The sequence below is a fragment of the Amblyomma mixtum genome, chromosome 10, assembly GCF_055824585.1.
Source record: "Amblyomma mixtum isolate Tamu chromosome 10, ASM5582458v1, whole genome shotgun sequence".
NCBI lineage: Eukaryota > Metazoa > Arthropoda > Arachnida > Ixodida > Ixodidae > Amblyomma > Amblyomma mixtum.
This window is the reverse complement of record NC_143021.1, coordinates 25,989,071-26,011,819: the sequence shown is the minus strand read 5'-3', so window position 1 is coordinate 26,011,819 and position 22,749 is coordinate 25,989,071. Positions and strand designations below refer to the sequence as shown.

At 51.8% G+C, this 22,749-nt stretch overlaps 1 pseudogene; it reads left to right on the top strand.

The window, feature by feature from the left end:
• Nucleotides 1-21,888, top strand: part of LOC149325424 (solute carrier family 41 member 3-like) — a 64,939-nt pseudogene extending 43,051 nt beyond the window's left edge.
• Nucleotides 21,889-22,749: the final 861 nt, after the last annotated feature.

Below are 22,749 nucleotides of genomic sequence, written 5' to 3'. Positions count from 1 at the left end.
TTTAAAGCTACAACAGTCCAAAAAATGAAATAAAGATATCGACCCCACCGGTTGTTTTCGCCAGTAACGCCTTATAAGACAACAGCTTCTTGGTAGTCTATCCCTAGGTTCGGCCAAAATGCAATTTATTTGCACATGCAAATCACAGAGTCGTTCTAGGTTTTCACGGTACGGGTTTGAATGGAACGCCAGCAAAGTTTTTGGATGCAGTTAGTTGAGAAAAGAAGATCCGTCTTTTGCAGCGAAAAAAAACAGCCAGGAGGTGCCGCAGGCTCAGTTATTACGCAACTTACATTCGTCATCGTCATCTGCAGCCTCACTACACCCACTGCTGGATAGATGCCTCTCCAATATCTGCAGCCCCCCTAACTCCGAAAACTTCTTAATTTCATCTGCCCATCTAACTTTCTGTCGCCCTCTGCGATACTTGCCTTCTCTTGTAATCCATTATATTTCTCTTAACGACCATTGGTTATCTTGCCTTTGCATTACATGCCCTAACCATGCCAATTTCTTCCTCTTGATTTCGACTAGGATGTCATTAGCCCTCGTTTGTTCACTGGCCCACTCTGCCCTCTTCCCGTCTATAACGTAATACCTATCCTTTCTCTTTCGTAGCTCGGTGTGTTGTCCTTTAGTTGAGTCCTTTTAACTATCCGCCACCTTTCTGCCCATAGGTGAGCACAGATGACATGCATCTGCTCTACACCTGTCTCTTGAGGGATATTGGTATACTACCATTCACGATATGAGAGATCCTGCCAGATGCGCTCCACCGCCTTCTAGTTAAATCGCTTTCGAGATTCGGAAGTAGACAGATTTAATCCCTTACCACTTTCCGCACCTGGCTACCAATTTTAAACTGCTGTTCCCCTCCCGGACTATTGAACATTGCTTTGGTTTTCTGCATATTAACTTTTAGACGCACCTTTCTGTTCTTCCTGTCTAACACATTGGTCACGCTTTACAGTTCATCGCCTGAGCGACTTAGCAAGGCAATGTCACTAGGGAATCACAAATTACTAGACTAAATCAAAATAAGATGGATCATCCTCAATATCTCAAGGACGGGGAAGCTCCTGGCCATATTTTGTCCTGCGTCCCCGCCGCAGCGATGGCGGTTTGCATACATCCCCGCGGCAAGCTTACCTACCATCTGTCATTAATTTACGCCACCAGTTACGTGGCGTGAGGTAATGACAGAGATAATGGCACATTATGGGTGTTGAAGGCTCAATGAGTAGAAATGAAAGTTGGCGTGTACCGATGGGCTACCGCGTTCTACGAGGGGCGTTCATAAGGTTCGTAATGTTGGCATGAAAGAACACAGGTAACGAAACGAGTCTTTAGTGGGAGTTTTATCTTCCTCGACATATTCCGCTCCCGAGTCTACGCACTTTTGCCATCAATAAAAGCCGTGCCGTCGGCAGTCTGTCCTGTGTTCTTCATAATCCTTCTGAGAGTTCAGAAAGAGCTCCACTACTTGAGCAATTACGTCTACCTTTCCCGCGCAGTGTTCTCTTCATGCGAGGGAAGCGGATAAGTCGCTAGATGACGACGTTAACAGGGGAGTTGGAGCAAAATTTCATAGCCAAATGATCCGGCGCGTGTAACCGTCACCTGCTCTGAGTCAGCCGTGGTTTCGTGGAGCAGGCGGACGCCTTCGTGAGAGCGCGGCACCCTTCGTTATGAGCATGTTGTTGCGGGGTTCGTGAAGTGAGCCTACACCCATTTTCCTTTTGCAGCATTTCTTACACAGATATTCTCCGGTCAGCAAGACCCATAACTTCCATATGTGCAGCAATTTGTGCTACGGAAAGGAGCCGGGCTAGTCGTTACATGGTTTTAGTGAAAACAGCGCGCAAAAAATGGGAGAGCCAAGAGAACAAGCAAACACAAACACAGTGTCTGTTTCCTCACTTCGCTGTCCCGTTTTTTTTTTCGCGCCCTGTTTTCACTATCAGCAGCATGTAATTGCCAACTGAGCGACGGTCGACCACTCTGTTCTTGGTGTCGAAGCTTGTCTGACCGGGTTGAAATTGTCTGAGCCATTTGAAGTATCATGAGATACGGCATTGTCACCGCACACCGCCACCAGCTCGTCATGAATCTTCTTGACGTCGAGCCCTATGAAATAAGAAAAGCACATTACCCCATGTGCTTCAGCTTTTGCTATTGGTGGTGCCATTATTCTTTTGATGCTGTAGCGGTGTTTCGTGGTACTCTACTGATGACCATTTCTACATTCAGCTAAAGCTAGAAAGACGCACATTCATTTTTATGTCTATAGGATCCGTGTGTTATAAATATACGCTACTGTTAATACGAACTTTATGAGCGTCCCTCGTAATCACGAAAAGAGTGCAAAAAGGCGGAGCTTTTAGAGGTTAGAAAAAAAAAAAAAGTGAAGCACAAGTCTCGCCATCATCGGCAGAAATCGGAAGTAGAATTCGAGCGTCAACACCTATTTTTGGGCGCGAATCTCAGAGGCTACGTTGCCCCGATGTTCAGTTCATTACAATGCCAACAGAAACATTTCAGTCTGCATAGCTAGAAGGGTCTCCATAGCTAGAAAAAAAAACACAGTCTTCTTTTACTCAGAGGAACAATCAGGTGGAGGAGGGTGGTACAATAATCTCTCGGTAGTGTTGATGCAGAACAATGCCCTGCCGTTTCGTCCCGCCTTGGCGCAGCTCTGGGAGGGAACCTGGCGGCCGTGTTCTGCTGCAGCCTGTCCAGCCACCTGAACCGCGGGTCGAGCCGGGGCTGCCTTCCCTCGGGCGAGCGACTATGCGTGGGGCCTTTGCAGATGTACTACCAGGGCGGAGACATGGCCGCCGTCGCCTTTGTCCTGCTGGGTGTCGTGGTGCCGGGCCAGACGCTGTTCGCTGTGCTCTCTAAGGTGCTGCGCTTCGGCCGCGTCTCCATGAGCATCGCTTTCTTCGCCGCCTACATCACGGCCTCGATAGCGCAGGCAGGTATTCCGAAGAGAAGTGCCAGTGGAAGCTGCCGCATGAAATATCTTCCCGAAAACTACTTTCCTGAACAAGCGGCCGCATTGAGGAAAGGAAACGTGCTATGCTAAGCGTTTCTCGTTTACAACAAAAATTTTATCCCCTGCCCTCCTTCCACTTGCCTCTCCAGGAGCATCACGAAGGCTTTGGCCGTGACCGTTACCCGCGGCCGTTCGGCTTCCCCTGCTGTGTTATGTTCCAAGGGTCAATGACCCTCCCTTCTTTCCGCAGATACCGATAGCACCATGAAGTAATGATGACGCAGCAGAAAAGCGGAAAAAAGGGGGAAAATCCCTACTCTTTGCGGCTGGCCTGTACGCTTTGCGTGTCGCGCAGGACCATGCAACTATGCTGTATTGTAAAGGTGCGAAAGGAGCAAGTGAGCTCCCAGCGCGCTCTAGTAGCGGAAGCGGATGTGGACTGTGAGAGTCCGGCGGTCCCATCCTGCAGTTTTGATGCTCGCTTTATCGCCGGCACAGGCGAGCCTGCGCTTTATCCGCTAGTAATCTGCAGAGACGCTTTTGATCTAGGAGGGGGGCATAGTTGAGGCAGTTATCATAAGCGTGCTAGTCTGCATACGGAGCCCTGAACAAAAAGGAAATACAGAAAACAAAAAGGGAACGAAAATGAACCTGGGAACTCATAGTGCTAATGGCAGCAGGCGTTCAGGCTGCAGAAGATAAGCGCCGCTTGAAAAAATAAGATTATATTCCGATTATACTATTCATCAGAACATATATAAAATTAGAGGTGACAAACCGCTACAGAAATGAAAGACAGCCACGGAGCTGGTGGGGTAAGAAAATTAAGGAGGCCATTGAACAATGACGGATGGCTTCAAGGCAGCACAAGGAGGCAAAGAAGGCGCAGTATTTTCAGGACAACCAAAAATGTGAAGCTGAACGACAAAAAAAACGAGGTACAGCCACTAGTCCAGGGTAAAATAAAGCACTCCACTGATCACTGCATGTGTGGCGTTCGCGCTGCAGCTAAAGGTGGGCCAAGAAAATTCAACTGCATAAGCTGTCTTACCTTCAAGCCGATTACGATAACATCTATTATACACAGGCTGTTAATGCTGGCGGTGAAATAAAAAAAAAATACAGGGGGCGCTTAAGCTCCGCCTTTAGAGTTTCAAGCGACAGCGCAATGCGTTGTTTGAACATATATGCCTAAGGTCATTCTTTTATTTGCATTCTTACATCGTTGGGCGCCCTCATGCTCCAACCAGTGGGGCCTTGTGCGACCCATATTGCTCTTCTCGTGCGACCAATCCATAATTTAACTGCCACCAGTCACGGTAAGCAGTTTGCTCACAATCCGGTGGGCAGTTTGTGATGACACCGCAATGTCACGTGACCTATTTGGCTCACCTGTCTCCTAGTTGCTAGTCCCTATTGAAACAGTCCCATATGATTTTGTGGGGGCACATTTTAAATCGTATGGGAACATATGAATGTATATTATATACATATGAAACCATATGGGACACACAGTAAGACGAGTATAACTTCTTATGAAGCATAAGTAAGCAAGTGTAGTTGCCGTGTCAGGTTATATGAGCCCATACGGTAATATATGATGATATACCTGGTAAGGTTAAGAGAACTTGAATAACCCATTTAGTCAGTTGGTTTATTATGGTGGAAATCCACATCACCTAAATATCTATATTGTCACGTTGTAGTGACGGCAGTCCAGCGGTCAGGAAGACACCAGAAAGACTTGCAAACGAAGCCCTTTATTTGGGCTGACTTGTGCCCGCAAAAGAACTGAATCACTCGGTGGCGGCGTAAGCAACAAGCGTGCTCGTCAATCGTCGAACTACGAATGCCCGCTGCTCGCGGCATCGTTCAATTTAAAGCCGGCAAGAAAACTTCGAGATAACAGGTCGAGACCATCTAGAGTAATCTGGAAACACGTAGATGCCGCTCTTCGTGGCTGTGATCAATCGAGAGTAGTCCGGTCGCTTCTCGCGTCACAAACAAAAATGATAACAACCCTTTCGTGCGGCCTTGCGCGAACGAACGGACATTACAATGATACGTGGCATTACCCCCCTCCCAAAGAAGCATCGTCGCGATGCTTTAAAATGAAAATAAACACGGATAATGCAAACTTCGAGTCCTTTAGCGTTCGTAAAAATTCAGGGGGCACTTTGACTATCTAAAGTGCGTAGAGGCGAAAGCGTTTTCCGCACCACTTTGACTGCTTCTGTGGCACTGGTGGCGTCACATGTAATTGAGTACTAATTACTAAGTGATGACAAATCACTAAATAATGTTTAATTACTGATTAATACCTGCATACTAATTAACTGCACCACTTTGACTGCTTCTGTGGCACTGGTGGCGTCACATGTGATTGAGTACTAATTACTAAGTGATGACAAATCACTAAATAATGTTTAATTACTGATTAATACCTGCATACTAATTAACTGCTAATTAATGACGCTTACGCTTCGCTTTTAGGAGTGGAACGCGACAGCGTGTTGTAGCGCTGCCAGGGAGTCCACGGAACGCCACCACCCGTTCGGCGCGATGCGTTGCCGTTTGAACGCAACGGTTTTTGAGGAAAGGAAATTGCGCAGTAACTGTCTCGTCTCACATATCTCGGTGGACACTCGTCACAATTCAGGGAGGAGGGGGGGGGGGGCCTTTTTTTTACCTAAAGTGCGGTCACTGATGAGTGGTTAAGAAGTTAAGCTTCGCCTCTAAGAGTGGAACGCGACAGCGTCTTGCATCGCTGCCACGGAGTCCTATCGCCCATTCGATTCTACGCCTCGCTCGTTGGTAAATTGTTTTTTGAGGAAAGAAAATGTATCTGTCTCTCATACCTCGGTGGACACCTACAACTCGCCGGAAAGGAAGGTAGGAGGATAGCAGTGAGCTAAGACACCGTATTCAGTAGACGCGCCTTTGTTCGTCCCAAACCATCGAGCTGGCATGGCGGAGTGGATAGCGTGCTAGTCTCGCACTCCGAAGACCGGGGTTCGATTCCCGAGCTCGACCAATTTCTTACTCGGTTTTATTTATTTACATGGCTTGACTAGATAAGTTCATTAGGCTAATTGGGTAATTAAGCAATTAACTAAGCTCAGTCCCACTTACTTGGAGCATCACTATATGATCCCTTCACTTGGTTGCATGGTTACTAGCCAAAGTACAATTGGCCCCGTTTGAAATTGGCGCACTGTGACGGCACGACCGTTTCGACCAACTTAAAAGCGTGACATTTCTGTCGACAACTGCTGCTTACAACGATGAGACATTAAAGGCTTTCGCCTTAATAGGGTTTAAGATGTACGACATATACGACTTCTGGGCGTGTGCGTCGTCGCTGAGATGCTGTCGTTCCGTCGGGGTTGACTTCATAGTCCAGGTTACCGATGCGGCGGAGAACCAAAGTAGCGTCGCAGCAACTTTTCTCTCAATCCACGGCGGCGAAATGGTGCCCATATCCAAACACGATCACCTGGCTTGTACTGCTTTTCTCGTCGGCGCATATTGTAGCGTCGGGCGTAGGTGTGCTGCTGGTATTTGATGCGAAGCCGTACAAGTCTTCGGGCTTCCTCGGCGCGATGAAGGTAGGCGGCGACGTCGAGGTTGTCTTCGTCTGAAACATGCGGGAGCATTGCGTCGAGTATTGTCGTCGGCTTCCTGCCGTATACAAGCTCGAATGGGGTAGACCTGGTGTCTCCAGGACGGCAGTGTTATAGGCGAAGATAACGTAGGGCAGAATGGAGTCCCACGTCTTGTGTTCGGCGTAGATGCACATGGAGAGCATGTCTGCGATGGTCTTGTTCAGACGCTCTGTGAGTCCGTTGGTTTGTGGATGATAGGCAGTTGTCCTCCGATGGCTTCTCTGGCTGTAGATTAAAATGGCTTGCGTCAGCTCCGCTGTAAATGCCGTTCCTCTGTCTGTGATGAGCACTTCGGGGGCGCCGTGTCGCAGGAGAATTTTTTGGACAAAAAATTTTGCAACTTCTGTTGCGGTACCACAAGGCAACGCTTTTGATTCGGCGTATCGGGTCATGTAGTCGGTGGCCACGTTGATCCACTTGTCACCTGATGATGAAGTCGGAAAGGGGCCGAGGAGGTCCACCCCCATTTGCTGAAAGGGCTTAGTTGGCGATGGTATGGGGTTCAGGAGTCCGGCTGGTCTAGTCGGAGGCTTTTTGCGTCGCTGACACTCACGGCACGTTTTCACGTAATGGGAAACGTCGGTAGCTAGCCGCGGCCAATAGTACTTCTCCTGGATGCGGTGCAACGTGCGAGCAATCCTGAGATGCCCCGCAGTCGGCTCATCATGACATGCATGAATAATGTCTTGCCTGAGATTTTTGGTCACGACAAGAAGATGCACTGTCCTGTTGGGCGCGAAGTTCTTCTTCAGGAGGACATTATTGTGAAGGACGAAGGACGACAGTTGGCGCTGGAACCCTCGGGGAGGCTGTGCGGTCTTGCCTTTCAAATAATCAACTAGGCTTTGCAACTCAGGATCCGAGCGCTGCTGCTGCGCGAAACTGCTGGCGCTTACCGGTCCTAAGAAAGCGTCGTCGTCTTCCTCTTCCGGTGCTGCGTCTACGGGGGCTCGCGATAAGCAGTCTACATCGGAATGCTTGCGGCCAGATTTGTAGACTGCAGTTATGTCGAATTCTTGAAGACGCAGGCTCCGACGAGCAAGGCGGCCGGAGGGATCCTTCAAATTGGCCAGCCAGCACAGAGCATGGTGATCGCGCACCACCTTGAATGGTCGTCCGTTGTCACCCAACTTCAACGCACATTTAGCGTGAAGCTCCCAGACAGCCTTAGAGCGTGGGGGGGGTAGCGGTCTCGGACTCTAAGGAGATGCCCTCGACTCAGCGTGGCAAGCTCAGCGAAGACCAGCTGCCAAGTGACAAGAGGTTTTTGGTCATTTGGTGCCCAGCTTTCGTCGGTCGCAAGCCAGAGAATGGGTCGGAGCCAAAGGTTCACAAACAAAACAAAGTTTATAAAGCCAAGAAACGATACAGAGGATTACACAATCACTAGTGCAAACACATACAAAGTGATTAATGAAACAATTCAACTCGTGCAATGTTAAACTCGAGAGAAAATGCAATACAGAGGAAATATTGCACCTAAAGTGCACTAACACACGAGACAGAGGTAAATTAACAAGACATAATTTGTTCACCGGGCCTGCGGCAGTCCGACGACCAGAGTTCCACGACGATGCCGTCCCGCAGACTGGCGACGGTTGCCTCGTTGGTGCGATGCTGGCCGAGTGGTGTTTTCCCGGGAGTCGAATGGGCGCGCTTCGATGAAGCTTAAACGGCGGTCCGGACTGACTTGACAGCGGTCGACGCCTTCTTTTATAGGCTTGCTTCGACATCTGTTTGTTCTACGCGCCAGAGTAGGCACGCACATACACTCAGCATCGGCAGTGCTGTCTCCCTTCCCTCTTCTCACCGGCCGCGCTTGGTCAGAGGTGGCGGGTCGCATCTCGAAGATTCGAGCGTGTTCTGGCGTGGCGCCGTCGCCGACGGGCGAGGGGGACGTGTCTTAGTGCACGCAAGGCTACGCCCTTTTCCCCCCGTCAGCTGTAGAAGCAACTCGGATGCTCCAGAGAAATCTTCGAGATGGATGACTCCTTCCCTGGGCGCACGCCGTGACGGTGAGCGGTGGTGAAGGGGAGAGGGAGCCACGCGCTCAGCGGTTTTCCTTCTCCCCCGTTCGGCCCGCGGCGGCGAGGCGCCGTGCGCGCGGCGGCGTTTTTCTTTGTTTGTTTCAAAAATGCGCCGAATTTTGTGACATCCGTACAGGTAGGGGCGAAATTTCGACGTGGCCCAAATAATGGCGAGACATTTTTTCTCGGTCGTCGAATAGTTGGCTTCGGCTTTCGACAGTGAACGGCTAGCGTACACGATAACTTTTTCCTCTCCACCATTTTTTTCTGGACGAGCACCGATCCTAAGCCCACACTGCTTGCATCGGTATGGATTTCGGTTTCGGCGTTTTCATCAAAGTGCCCGAGCACAGGAGGGGACTGTAAGCGGCGCTTTAGCTCTTTGAAAGCTTCCTCTTGCGGCATTTCCCATTTAAAAGGCATGTCCACCTTGGTAAGTTGGGTCAAAGGTTCAGCGATGCGCGAAAAGTTCTTGACGAATCGCCGGTAATAAGCGCACAATCCAAGAAACCTGCCTATAGCTTTCTTGTCATTAGGCTGTGGAAATTCTGCGATCGCGGCCGTCTTCTGGGGGTCTGGGCGTACTCCATCCTTCCTTACGACGTGACCAAGGAACAGCAGTTCCTTGTAGGCGAAGTGGCACTTCTCTGGTTTCAGTGTCAGGCCTGAAGACTTCATCGTTTCCAGCACTATCTGAAGCCTTCTAAGGTGGTCTTCAAAGCTTGAGGAGAAGACAACAACGTCATCTAAGTAGACTAGGCAAATCTGCCACTTCAAGCCTGCGAGCACCTTATCCATTACTCGCTGGAACGTCACTGGGGAGGAGGAAAACTTTTATTCCTATTTGTAGTGAGAGGTCGATGGACGCCCCTTACAAACACTAGGAGGGATCCCTAGTCCGGGATCCCTGTAGCTTCCGCAGCGGCCCGGGCTCTAGCTACCAATGCCTGTTGGGCATGTAGTTCGGAGCAGTCGCGCAGGGCAGCCTCCCAGTCCTCTCGAGTGGAGTGGAGGTGGGGTGGGTAGACAGGATTGGAAGGGCATGCCCACACCATGTGGTAGGTGTCCGAAAACTCCTCCTCACAGTGTGGGCACGCGCCCGAGAAAGAAGAATTGAAGTGCTTAAGTACTTCCGGGCACAGTACAGTATTGGTATAGAGGCGGAGAAGCCAGCGCTCCTCCACCCTGGTGAGGCCTTTACAGGGAGGGGGATAGAGACCATGAAAGTTTTGATAAAGAGAGGTGATCTCTTTAAAGGTGATGGCCGGATTGAAATTAAATTCCGGATCAGGCTGCGGATGAGGCGACGTCCGGTGAGTAAGCGCGCGGGCGGCAGCGTCGGCTGCCTCGTTCCCCTGAAGACCCGCATGAGCCGGAGGCCACACGATGGTACGATGGGTCGGAAACCCTGTGTATTCGCATGCGTGGACAATTTTGAAAGAACGGTCTGGAATATACCCTTGCTCAATATTTCGGCAGGCGCCCCTGGAGTCCGTAATAATGACTCGGGACTCTGGATCTGCGGCGGCCAGTGCAATGGCGATCTCTTCCGCAAATGTAATGTTTGGGGCACAGCAAGTAAGGTCCTGAACTGTAGTGTTTTGGTGGATGACGGCCGCCGTGTACCAACCCTCATGGTGTGGGCCGGCCGCATCCACATAGAAGAAACCTGGCTTATGGCCATATTGTTGAGAAAAAGCCTCCGCCCGCGCGAGACGGCGACCATCATGGGTGTCTGCAGTCATGTTCTTCGGAAGGGATCGCACCTGGCGTGCAAAGCGCCAGGCTTCAGCGATGCGGACCCGTTCTTCTGTATGTGTTGCGTAGGATGTGTGTAAGCGGGTCAGAAGGCGGCTCCACGCAGGTGTTTTGCTTACGCACAAGTAATGATTGTTAAGATGAGCTTCTCGTAACTCCCCAAAGGTGTTGGTCATCCCCAGACCGAGGAGATGCTTTTTGGACGTCGTTATGGGGAGGTCGAGCGCTCTCTTATAAATCTTGCGGAGAAATACTTCTAAGGCATTCTCATCGCATTTGCGTAGGTGGAGGTAGGGAGCCGAATATAAAATCCGGCTGGTTACGAATGCATTGGCCAGCCGCAGGGCATCTTTGCATCGTAGTCCCCCCCCCCCCCCCCCTTTTATTGGATACCCGGCGGAGCATCCGACCCACCTGGCCCCCCACCTTACGTAGCTTGTTTAAGGTAGTGTCTATCTTGCGCCTATGAAGAATGAAAAGCCCCAGTACCCGGATCTCCTCGTGTTCGGGTATCGGTCCGCTAAGTAGGGAAAGGGCAATTTTGGTTGTGCACTTTGAGTTGGGGCGTATGTGCACAAATTCCGGTTTGCTCGGGGAGCATTCAAGACCACAGCGACGAGCGTATGCGTCCACAATAGCTGCCGCTTGTTGCAGGTTGGTCTCGATGTCTCCAACCGATTGTTGTGTTGCCCAGAGGATGATGTCGTCCGCATACAGAGCGTGCTGCACACCGGCGACCTCTGCCAACTGGGTAGGGAGCTTCATCATGGCCAGATTAAATAGTAATGGCGAGAGGACAGCTCCCTGTGGGGTCCCTCGTGTGCCAAGTTGATATGGGCCATATTCTGTGTCTTGCAGCCGGATATAGGATTGGCGATCTGCAAGGAATTGTTTGATAAAATTGAAAGTATTGCGCCTACAGTCTGTTTGCGACAAGTGGGATAGGGTGATCTCGTGGGTCACATGGTCGAAAGCCCCCCGCAAGTCAAGTGCGACGACTACTTTATCATTGCTGGGGTGCTCTACGCTGTCGAGAATCTCCTTGTGAAGTTGCAAAAGCACATCTTGTGCGGACCGGTGTGGGCGGAAACCGTACATGGTGTCTGCGAAAATGTTTTGCTGTTCCAGGAAAGCCGACAATCTGTCGCGGACCATAGTCTCCATCAGCTTCCCCACACACTAAGTGAGGGAGATGGGCCGGAGGTTGTCGGTGTTAATGGCTTTACCTGGCTTGGGAATGAAAGTTACTAGTGCCGTTTTCCAATCTATGGGGAGTGGTGTGCCTCCAATCCAGATAGTGTTGAAGTAATCGAGGAGAGTTTCGTAGGCGGGATCTGGGAGGTTGGCAATAAGCTTTACCGTCACCTTGTCCCGGCCCGGTGCTGTACCTCGCTTCATTTTAGCCAGGGCCGCTTTTAGGTCATGGAGCTGGAACGGTTGATCCAAATCCGCGTTCTCGGAACCTGCATACGAGTACGCCTGACCACGGGGATCCTGGTGTATGCTCAAATATTTGTCGCGGAGCGCATCGGCCAGTTTAGCCGTGTCTCCAGTGAAGTTATGTATAGCCCTTTGAAGCTGTTTTTGTGGCTCAGTGCGTGTTTGTGCCGGATCAATAAGGGCGCGGAAGAGGCGCCACGTACTCCGACTCGACATTTGCCGAGCTGCAGTGTTGCATCGGTGCACCCAATCGGAGTCGGCGAGTTGGGCCGCGTATTGTGCCGCCTGTTGGGTGATATCCGAGATGCGAATTTTGAGTTTCCGATTGTGTTTTTGACGACGCCAGCGGCGGACTAGGCTGTGTCGTGCCTCCAAGAGGTGGAGGAGGTGGTTATCCACCGCCGGGCTCGGCTCTGAGAGTTGAACATTTTGCTCGACTGATTTCAAGTGGGATACTAGGTGTTGGGACCACGTTGAGTATCCTTGGTCCATTATCGATTGAGGATTGGTGTAGCTGCTCCTAAATTTGGTCCAGTCGGGTGGTTTTGCATTGGCCTGTGGTCTTGTGAGTGGCTTGGTATGGATTGTAGTGGTAATTATGCAGTGGTCGCTACCGAGGGATTCTTCGGTGTTCCTCCAATCTGCATAGCGAATATGTTTCGTAAAGGTGAGGTCCGGACACGTATCGCGTGTAACGGAGTTACCTATACGAGTGGGTTGCGCGGGATCCGTGTGAAGAGTAAGGCCTAGTGTGGAAACAAGCTCCGCCAACTTGCGTCCGCGTTTCTCTTCACGTGTGTACCCCCATAAGGGGCTGGGAGCATTAAAGTCCCCAAAGATTATGAGGGGATCCCGATTCGCGACCTTCAAAGCCCGGCTGAAGATATCTGCGAATGTAACATTTGGTAGCTTTGGGGGACAGTAAATGTTGAGTATGTGCAATGGGGGGTCCTGTTTGCGTAGCGGAAGGATGGTCACCATTACATAGGAGAAATTAGCGCTAAGATCCAGGTCAACCTGGGAGGCCGTGTAATTTTTATGTACGCAGAGGCAGCTCTGCGCATCCTGCTGGTACACCGTGTAACTGGCAAGGGTGGCGCCATTTCCTGGCTCCTGAAGGGCCACCACAGCAGGTAATTCTGGGAAAGTTGTAAGGAAAAGGCGTAGATCGGCTCGCTTTGTGCGTGCCTTGAATCCGCGGCAGTTCCACTGTACAATTTGAATAGGGATTGAATTGCTTCGCTGATGCTTCCTATTTCTAGGGTCGCCCGCCATGATCAAGGGTAGAGTTGTGAGTTTGGAGAGAGGAGGCTTAAGAGCCAGTGGCTCCAAAGAGAGGAGCGTTCTCTATACTGGGGATGGCACAGGGGACCTCTTCTTCTTCTCCGGCGATCCGACGCCTAGACGCTTTGAGCTGCCGGCCTGCGAAGGTTTTGAGCGGGTCAGCGCGCTTTGGAGCGCGGGTAAGTTGAGCGAACTGAGCGGTGATGAGGTTTGGGATAGATGCGCAAGGTGGCTAATTTTGTTGAGTGCTGCCGTAAGTGTGGCATTGATTGGCGTCTCCAATGCGGATATTCTGTTGTTAACTTGAGTTCAGAGCGCGCTCACTCTCGCCTCGAGTGCCGTGAGGGCATGCGCAGCCTGTCCTGAAGGGGTTGCGTCGCTTTCCACTGCCTCTGCGGCGGGTGGGGCAGAGGTGTGGTTGGGGGAATTTTGACGGGCCTCAGCTATTGCGAGGTGCTTTTGAAAATTTGCAACCTGCTCGCGGAGAGCAGATATTTCTTTTTGTTCGGCAGAGATTGCCCGTGGTTGGGATTGGGAAGGGGGAGGGAAGAGAGAAGCTGCCCTGCCCGCGCCGCTCACCTGCGAGTGTTGCTTGACAACGTTTGCCCAAGTCTTGGAGCCGCCGTTCTGGGAGGTCCGAGGGGCTTCGCTGCACCGGCTTGAGGCGGCGGTGGCGCAGCTTGAGGTTTTCCCTGGCTCCCGGTAGAAGAATTCACAGGCTGGTCCGTGGCTTGGTCGGCAGCCTTGGCCTTCGGCTTGTCCGGGCGACGCTTGCAACGCCTACGTCGGTTCCGCTTCTATTTACGCCCGCGCTCGGCATGCGGGGGCTGGATAGCGCGATATTTAGCCGTTGTAGTGCCGGAGCCCACATTTCGCTGGCGGGCCTGTCTACACCAGCGGTGCGCGCCCGCCGGCGCTCAAAGCAGGCCCAGACTTTCTCGGACAAGTCGCGACATGCAGCGTGACTCATCCCGCCGCCGCGGCGCCGACACGGACCCTTCCTCCTCTCCTCCTCTCCGTCGGTGCGAACTCCTCCGACGCTCGCCGGCTCTCGACCATTGGTCTAATTTGAACGGTGGCCAGTGATTGGAGGATTTGAACGGCTGGCTGCCGTAACCGTTACCAGCGGCTATAAAAACGGAGCCGCGCTGAACCCGAGCAGCAGACGGGCAGCAGAAGAGCCATCACGCCGGAGCTACGCTCGCCGCCGGGGCCGCTCTTCTTCTTTGTGCTAGCCCGTGGGGCTCTTGGCCCTTGTATCATGTTAAAGCCCTTGTACATACTGTACATAAAGTTCATTTGACTCACCGTCGCCTCGACCGTTTCCTGGCTCGGACTCCCAGTCCCAACAGTGGATGGCAGCTGCGGGATCGACCGGCGTCAGCTACCTCGGCACGGTGAGTGCCTGATGTTTTCCCCTGAATTCGCCAGACTGCTCTAGCACACGTGATTGTAGTCTAGAGTAGGGCTGTGTGTGTAGCACTGTAGAGAGCTTTGCTGTTTCAAGCCAAGTCGGAGCGCTTTGAAGCGAAAGCTGGTGCAGAGGGAGTAAACGAGGCGTTTTGGAAAGAATTACTTGCGCGTGTCATACTAGTAGCGCTATAGTAGTGAACGGCAAGGGAATTCTAAGAAAAGGGCAAACTACAAGAGGCTATTGTGAGCGATGGAGAACTTCAAAGTGAAGGAACTCATCGAAATTTGTGAAGAGTTGGGCATTGATTTGGGCCCCGCAAAACGAAAGCATGCGATTCTTGAGATCATGCGAAAAGAGAATGTAACGGCTGAGGAAGCCAATGAGGCCTGGGAAGAGATCACTGAACGCCGTGAGCGCGAGGAGGCCGAAAGACGCCGTGAGCGCGAGGAGGCCGAAAAACGCGGTGAGCGCGAGGAGGCAGAAAACAGAGGCAGCTTCAGAATAAACGACGTGCTCGCGCTAAGAAACTGATGGACCTGGAGTTTGAAGCACACGAGATCTTTTATGAGAGAGATAGAACATTGTTTGTTCGCTCTGCGTAAGACCAACGGTCATCAGCTGAGAGACAGGCCGCAGCCCTTCGTGATCGCCGAAGATATGGCGAAATATCTTGCGGAGTTCGAGCGCGTCTGCGAGAGAAAGCGCGTTGAGCGGAATGGTTGGGCACAGAAGTTGGTAGCCCTGCTTTCCAGCGGAGCGTATGACGTTGTCAAGCGCCTGTTGGACGACGGCTTGGCGGACTACGATGAGCTGAAAAGCTTCTTACTGGCGAGATATAACGTGTCACCGCTGGACCTTCGCCAAAGGTACCTGCGAGAGAATAGCACCCCATCGTTTAACGATTTTCCGTACCAGTTTAAAGCCGACATTTTAGAGTGGCTCGAAAATGCTGAAGGGTCGGAAGATCGTGACGCAGAGGTAGAGTGCGTAGCTGTAAAGCAGAGCTGCCAGTGCGGCACAGGGAAAGATAGTCCGTACGTGGCAGATGTAACTGCTGCTGTAACATTGGGAATTGCCCCGCATTCGCCAACTGAGAAAACCTCTACACCATCGGATAAGGTAGTCACAGCATCGGACGATGCAGTAACAGAGGTCTCGCCCATTGAGATTGTGGCGGAGTTACCGGAAAGCGAATCTCCTAGCATGTCGAAAGCAGGAGAAGTTGCCGAACAGGGCAGAGAGGACGTCCGTCTGGACATTAGTGAAAACACTTGCGCCGACGCAAGCGAAGTAGACGAGGACGGCACACCGTGTTGTTCAGCGCGTTCGGCAGAGATGCAGAAACCCGAAACTTACGATCAACGGAAGCAGGCGCATGGAGAGTTTGCGGACGCTGAGTGGTGCGTTAGTGTCTCTGGCGAGGAATGCAAAACGAGTCCCGTGCTTTCGCACTGCTCTGAGCTTTGCGACATTCCAGAAAGCAGCTGCAGTAGCGGGAACACCGCGACTGAGTGCACAGCCGACCCTCAACCGAAATTGGCTGAAACACGTCAGGAGCATGACGAGAGCTGCGTGTCAGCAGTAATGTCGACAGAAAACACTGGTTCGTCTGCGCCTGAAGAAACTAAGGTGCTGGACGACAGTGGAGAACAGAACGTTCCAGACGACATAGGGGCGGTAGACGTCAGCCCGTCCGAGAAAGATGAGGACGAATGCGCACTCAGTGACGCTGACAAGGAAGAACGCAGTTTGGAGGAGGCTAGTAAAGGCGCCAAAGACAGGCCTGATCTAGGTAGCACATATGAATCGGCTGACAATCAGAGTGATATTGTCAGAGAACAGGAACCTAGGCGACAGAAGCAGCACGTGCTTCCTCAGGAGAAAATGAAAGGAAAGCACAAGAAAGAAAGCTGCAACCGGAAGGAAAGTAAGAGCCAGTTCCGAAAAGTGAGCTATCACCACAAGGTGATAGACAAACAGTGCTGCCGTCGAAAGGAGAGGAAAGGGAAGCTCAAGAGAGAGAGCTGTCACCGAAAGACGATGAAAGGCAGGCATAAGAAAGACAGTCGCCGCCGAAAAGAGAGAAAGGGCAAACGCGCGAAAACGGGTTTCCACCATCGGAAGCGCCAGCGTCGCCGGCAAAATGACTTCAGTAAAGTCAGTCACGTTGTCAGCCCTGAAACTAGCGTCAGAACCAGAGCTAAAGAAATGTGCGAGGCATCACTATCGCCCAAAGCGAAGCGCATAAGTGTGTCGCGGCACATAGATCTGGGCAGTAGAATAAACTGCAAAAAGAAATCGTACGAACATTCGCGCGGAAAAGTGCACCAAGGGAGCAAACCGAGATTCAAGAGAGCGCTGCCAGGGAGGCGAAAAATTAAGGAGCGGGACAAGTGTGAATCTAGCCGCCAGCACAGAGAGAGCGAGACGCGCAAAGGCACGTGCTCTCATGCGGGCTCTCGCTTTCCGCTGCATTCACGGGAGAAACCGCGCTCCCATAGAAAGCGGCACGCGCGCGGAAGGAAAGCGCGTGTACGGCTCAAAGAGCGAAAGATTGTACGAGGCCGCAGTGCCAGGGGCAAGAAAATTGCCAAGAAGAAACCGTCTAAGCGCTCAGCCAAGCACAGTTATCGCGATAGAAAGCCGCGATTCGAAATGACGCCACTTAGTAGGCGTAAAATCAAAAGGCCGTGTAGAGGCGAACTACACACCGAGCGGAAAGGCAAACGGATGCGCGAGAAAGTCAAGACTCGTGCAAGGTCTGACTTGCCACCACGAACAGAGAGAAAGAAAGAACGGTCCCATCGGAAGCGTTGCGCACTCGCTGTGGGACGTCGCGACTGGCGCGCGAAGCGCAAAGAAAGGGACAAGTCGCAAGTGAGTGAAAGCGAATCGCTCTCGTATCGTACTGTACCTCCCCTAGAAACTGGAAAGACAAGTACAGGGAGAGAGAAAAGCGCGTATACCGCGAAAGAGGCAGAGATATTAGCTACCACGGTAGTAGAGAGAGAAAGAAAAGCGCGTCTACCGTGAAAGAGGCAGAGACGTTAGCTACCACGGTAGTAGAGAGAGAAAGAAAAGCGCAGCACCGCGAAAGAGGCAGAGTCATTAGTTTCCGCTGTAGCGGGTGTCGTTTACCGTGCGTTAGAAGCGAGGAAAACGCCAACGTAGACGCACTAAGCCGTGTGTTCTAAGCAAGGCTGGCTTCGCCTCCTCGTGACCTACATTTTGTCTCTTCGCGAACCGCTGTTAAGTTCGCTCGTAGATCCGGGAAAAATTTATATCCTCATTTGTGGCTTCAGCTGAGTGTTCTTCTGGCCGAGTGATCTCAAGAGAGCGAATTTATTTGCATTCATTTCATTCCGAGTGTTTCATGTGTTTTACACTTTGTCTGAGTTTATTACTTTCAAGTTCTTGTATCCCACATGTGTCTCTTGTTGAAGAGGGAACAAAAAGGGGGCAGAACTATTGCTAACGGAGTTTTGTGACTTTAAGTCTGGTGTATTGACGGGTGACGGAGGGCACTTGCTCGTGTTGGGTGTTGCCTGTTGTCGGTCGGTTCTTGGCAACATGCAGAACGATCAACGACCGATGCTGAGAAGCAAGCTCTTCCGAAGGACCGAGCGAAGCTGATCCAGTCACCTGGGCGACAAAGCTGCGGAGCAGTGATCCTGTCCTGACGAGCCGGACCTGTTCATGGAAAGGAGCCTGGAGCTACCTGCGGCTGAACACCGGACGAGAACATGGAGGAGCCTGGCGTACGAGCGCGCCCCGCATCCGAGCCACGCGGAAGTAGCTCGTCTTCGTGGCGCATTGTCTGGCGGCGGTGGTGCTGTAGTGCCGGAGCCCACATTTTCTGGCGGGCCTGTCTAAACCAGCGCTGCGCGCCCGCCGGCGCTCGAAGCAGGCCCAGACTTTCTCGGACAAGTCGCGACATGCAGCGTGACTCATCCCGCCGCCGCGGCGCCGACACGGACCCTTCCTCCTCTCCACCTCTCCGTCGGTGCGAACTCCTCCGACGCTCGCCGGCTCTCGACCATTGGTCTAATTTGAACGGTGGCCAGTGATTGGAGGATTTGAACGGCTGGCTGCCGTAACCGTTACCAGCGGCTATAAAAACGGAGCCGCGCTGAACCCGAGCAGCAAAAAGGCGGCTTCGGCCACGAGGAGTATCTGTTCTCGCTTCGGCGAGCGCGGCTTCGGCCGCTTCTTTTTGAGCAGCGTCCGCTCCGGCGGACGCAGTTGTTGCTGCGACGCGCGTCTTTTCTTTCCTTTTTCTCTTTCCTGAGCTGGCTGAGGGCGATAGGGGTTTGGGTCTTGTCGTCTAGGTGCAGGACGGCGCACTGCTGCGGCGTAAGTCATGGCTGGGGGCTGCATAGGCTGCGTGGGTGTCGGCGTCACACCCAAGGCCTGTTGAACTTCATCCCGGATGGCGTCTGTGAGCGATGAAAGCTGCGACTGCGTTCCCGTTGGCAGCAATCGGCGGAGCCCCCCTCGCACAACTTCACGGATAACATCCCGCAGATTATCGTTGTTAGCGGTGCCCAGGCAGTTTTCTGAGAAAATGCGCTGCTGGCGGTCATACTGGCGTGCTCGGGCATCAAGAGTTTTTTCCATGGTGGATGCCTCTTCAATGAATTCCGCGACGGTTTTGGGTGGGTTCCGTACGAGGCCCGCAAAGAATTGATCTTTAACTCCTCGCATAAGCAGCTTGACCTTTTCATTTTCCTTCATGCTCGAGTCGGCACGCCGGAAGAGACGCTTCATCTCCGCAGTGTACACTACGACGGTCTCGTTTGGGTGTTGTATGCGAGACTGTAGCAGCTGCTGGGCTCTTTCCTTTCTAACGACGTTCGTGAAGGTCTTGACAAGCTGCTCTTTGAAGGTTTTCCAATTCGCGAGGCTGGCTTCCTTATTCTCAAACCAGACTCTTGCTGGTCCCTCCAGGACAAAGAAGACGTAACTAAATTTCATGGCATCGTCCCAGTTGTTAAAGACAGCCACACGGTCGACCTGCTCCAGCCATTCTTCGGGGTCGGCGCCAGCCGAAGCGTCGACGGTTGGTGGCACCCGGGGCTGCTGCAGAATGACTGGAGTCGTCGTCTGGGGCAAGCTCATGGTGGACGTTGCGGCTGGTTTTCGCTTCCGGGTAGGGTCCGGCAGAGTCCCGAACACAGGTGCGTCCCCTAGCAGACGTCGGCTTGCGCGGTGGACTGCAGTCAGATCCTCCGGTGAATGACTAAGAGGGCTGGCGTCACGACTTGCTGGTGGTGTCCGGTACATAGAAGGCTACCCAGCACCTCCACCAGATGTCACGTTGTAGTGACGGCAGTCCAGCGGTCAGGAAGACACCAGAAAGACTTGCAAACGAAGCTCTTTATTTGGGCTGACTTGCGCCCGCAAAAGAACTGAATCACTCGGTGGCGGCGTAAGCAACAAGCGTGCTCGTCAATCGTCGAACTACGAATGCCCGCTGCTCGCGGCATCGTTCAATTTAAAGCCGGCAAGAAAACTTCGAGATAACAGGTCGAGACCATCTAGAGTAATCTGGAAACACGTAGCTGCCGCTCTTTGTGGCTGTGATCAATCGAGAGTAGTCCGGCCGCTTCTCGCGTCACAAACAGAAATGATAACACCCTTTCGTGCGGCCTTGCGCGAACGAACGGACATTAAAATGATACGTGGCAATATGTAAACGATGATGTACAGTGCCACTATCGCGCTTGTACTTGCCTGTGGTTTGCCTCTGAATGCTTAGTCGTAAATGTATTGCCGGCGCCGCTACTCCGCTGGCCGCATGGGGAGCTAAATGACGCATTTTGTCAGGAATTGATGAGCTAGGTAGCCGTGCGTAGCAAGAATTACATACGTTATGAGGCGATGACATGAAAGCTAGCATTGAGAAATTATGGCATCCTCAGACGGTTCTACCACAACCTATATTTAATAAAGATGCAGGGCATCGGTAACCCCTGCTGAGGCGCGCAGGGGAGACGCACGGGACTCCGGTTTGCGATCAAATGCCGTGAAGGCATTTGCTAGTTGCTGTCTTGGGACCACCTGGCTCCATACCCGTAATTTTTTGCTCACAACTCTGGCATCAGGTTTTCTGGGGAACAGATCCTTTACCGCTATCCCGTTAAAATTAATGCCCATATGTGCGGAATTGGTCATGCTTGAGTTTATGTTCATTGATCCTTGGGAGTCGTCAGCCACTCCTGGCGCATTGTTGCAGGGTTTAAGCAATTCGTCAATGCCCTGCGATGCCAGGTGCTGCCATTGACTGCGGCCTCCCACAGTAGTCAGTTCGACCACAATCCGGCAGGCAGGTTGGGAGGACACCATAAGATGGCGTAACCTAGGTGACCCATCTTGGATGCTTCTCTCGAGATATTCCCCTCACAACACCGTCGGCAGATTTTCTGCAGAACGCAAGCCTTAACGCTTTCACGTGGAAACGCGTCCGTGCACAGAACCCCGGTACTCATTACAGCGCCCCAGCTGTTCGAAATTAATACGTAGTCCTTGCAATTGAAATTTATTCCGTAACCAAGAGGAATGTTGCCAGGAGGGCAGGTAAAAAGCTGAAAAAAAAAACATCTTGAGGAGTCCTGACCTCCTAGCATACACAGCAACGCAGCAGCGTGCCGCGAAGGCGGTACACATCAGCATCAAACGAAGGGAAGAAACAACAGCTTGTACAAACAAGGTACGCAATTTCTGTGAGGAAATCGCGGAAACGTCATTATTTGTTTCAGTAAAAAGATAATTTAAAGCCGTCGACAATGAGTATTTCAACACTTGTTTCCCGTAGTTAGTCCGGCATTTGGTGACATTCCAGGGTTCCAAATAACTACGTCAGGACTGCTTCTTTACCACGTAAAAAAAAATTATGCCTTAGGAATGGAAAGCTGCCTATTGCATATGACAATTGCTGCCTTCGCAGCACAGTTAAGCAGACTCTCCTTTCTTGACGGCCTTGTGCCGGTGCAGGTGGTGGTGTTGCTGTACATGGCTCGGCTGATCGTGTACATGCTGTGGAAGTGGAGCATCGATCCGGACAACGCCGCCATCCCCTGCCTCACGGGCTGCGGCGACTTCCTTGGCACGGGATTCCTTACGCTCGCCTACCTCGTGCTCGCCCGCACAGGCGACAATTCGGCCATCGAGGAGGAAGAACTCAAGTGGTACAGTGCGCACTTCGTCACGCCAGCCACAGCGTCTTCTCCTCCGCACGTGCCTTGGCCCGTCCTGGTCTCCTACGGTGCTCTCCGCCTCGACAATGCCACTACTGCCGCGCCTTAGCAAATGCCGAAAGACGACTTTCGGCAAGGCTCCCGGAAATGCGGCAGCTTTGGCGGAGGAAGAAGAATGGTGGATGATCTTTTTATTCGCACAAAGATATTTTTTTCCGATTCAAGGCGCCCTCAGCTGCGTCTGCACAATGGACGTAGACCTAAGGGCAGATCTAAAACTTCACGAGCCAAAAATGTAACGATGTCGCTATTGGCCATTCGCGCAGGCACACTGGTTGGACACATTAGCAGTGCACATGGAGTCGTCAGTTGCATTCGGCTTTTTTTTTTTTCAAAGTGAATTCATGGATAGTGGCAACGCTTGCTGTCGGTATTATAATGTTTAAACAGAACAATTTGACAAACGCTTATAAATACACGCAGCTAAGTAGGGACAGTGGTGGTTTTAATCACCCTTTATATGGAAAGGATGTTACAAGAATCCGCAAATCGAAACTTCGTGACATCTCGTTGATTAGTTCCAGTATCTGCGTTCACTGTTCAAGAAGATGACAATACACAAAAATAAGTTTTATAACCTACTTCTTGTTGTTAATTTATCGTTTTTGTTTTCGTTATTCTGCAGTCTTTAACGCTCTTACTTACTTAGAGCACGCTCACGTGTTGCGTAATTATGCGTGTGTGTGCAAGTACGTGACTCAGTGCCTTTGGGGTCGCATATGTATTGCGTTCCACGAGTTGCGTTCCACGCCTGTGTATTGCGGCCCAAGCGGCTCAAACAAGAGCAAGCCCTGTGGTTCGGCTCAGTGCGACAAAAGGTGACACAAAGAGCAGATTGCTCTCTTTCTCCTGCCGTCTTTATAGTTTTGTGTCGTCTTGGAGCGCTTATATTCGTCGACCCTGTTAATAC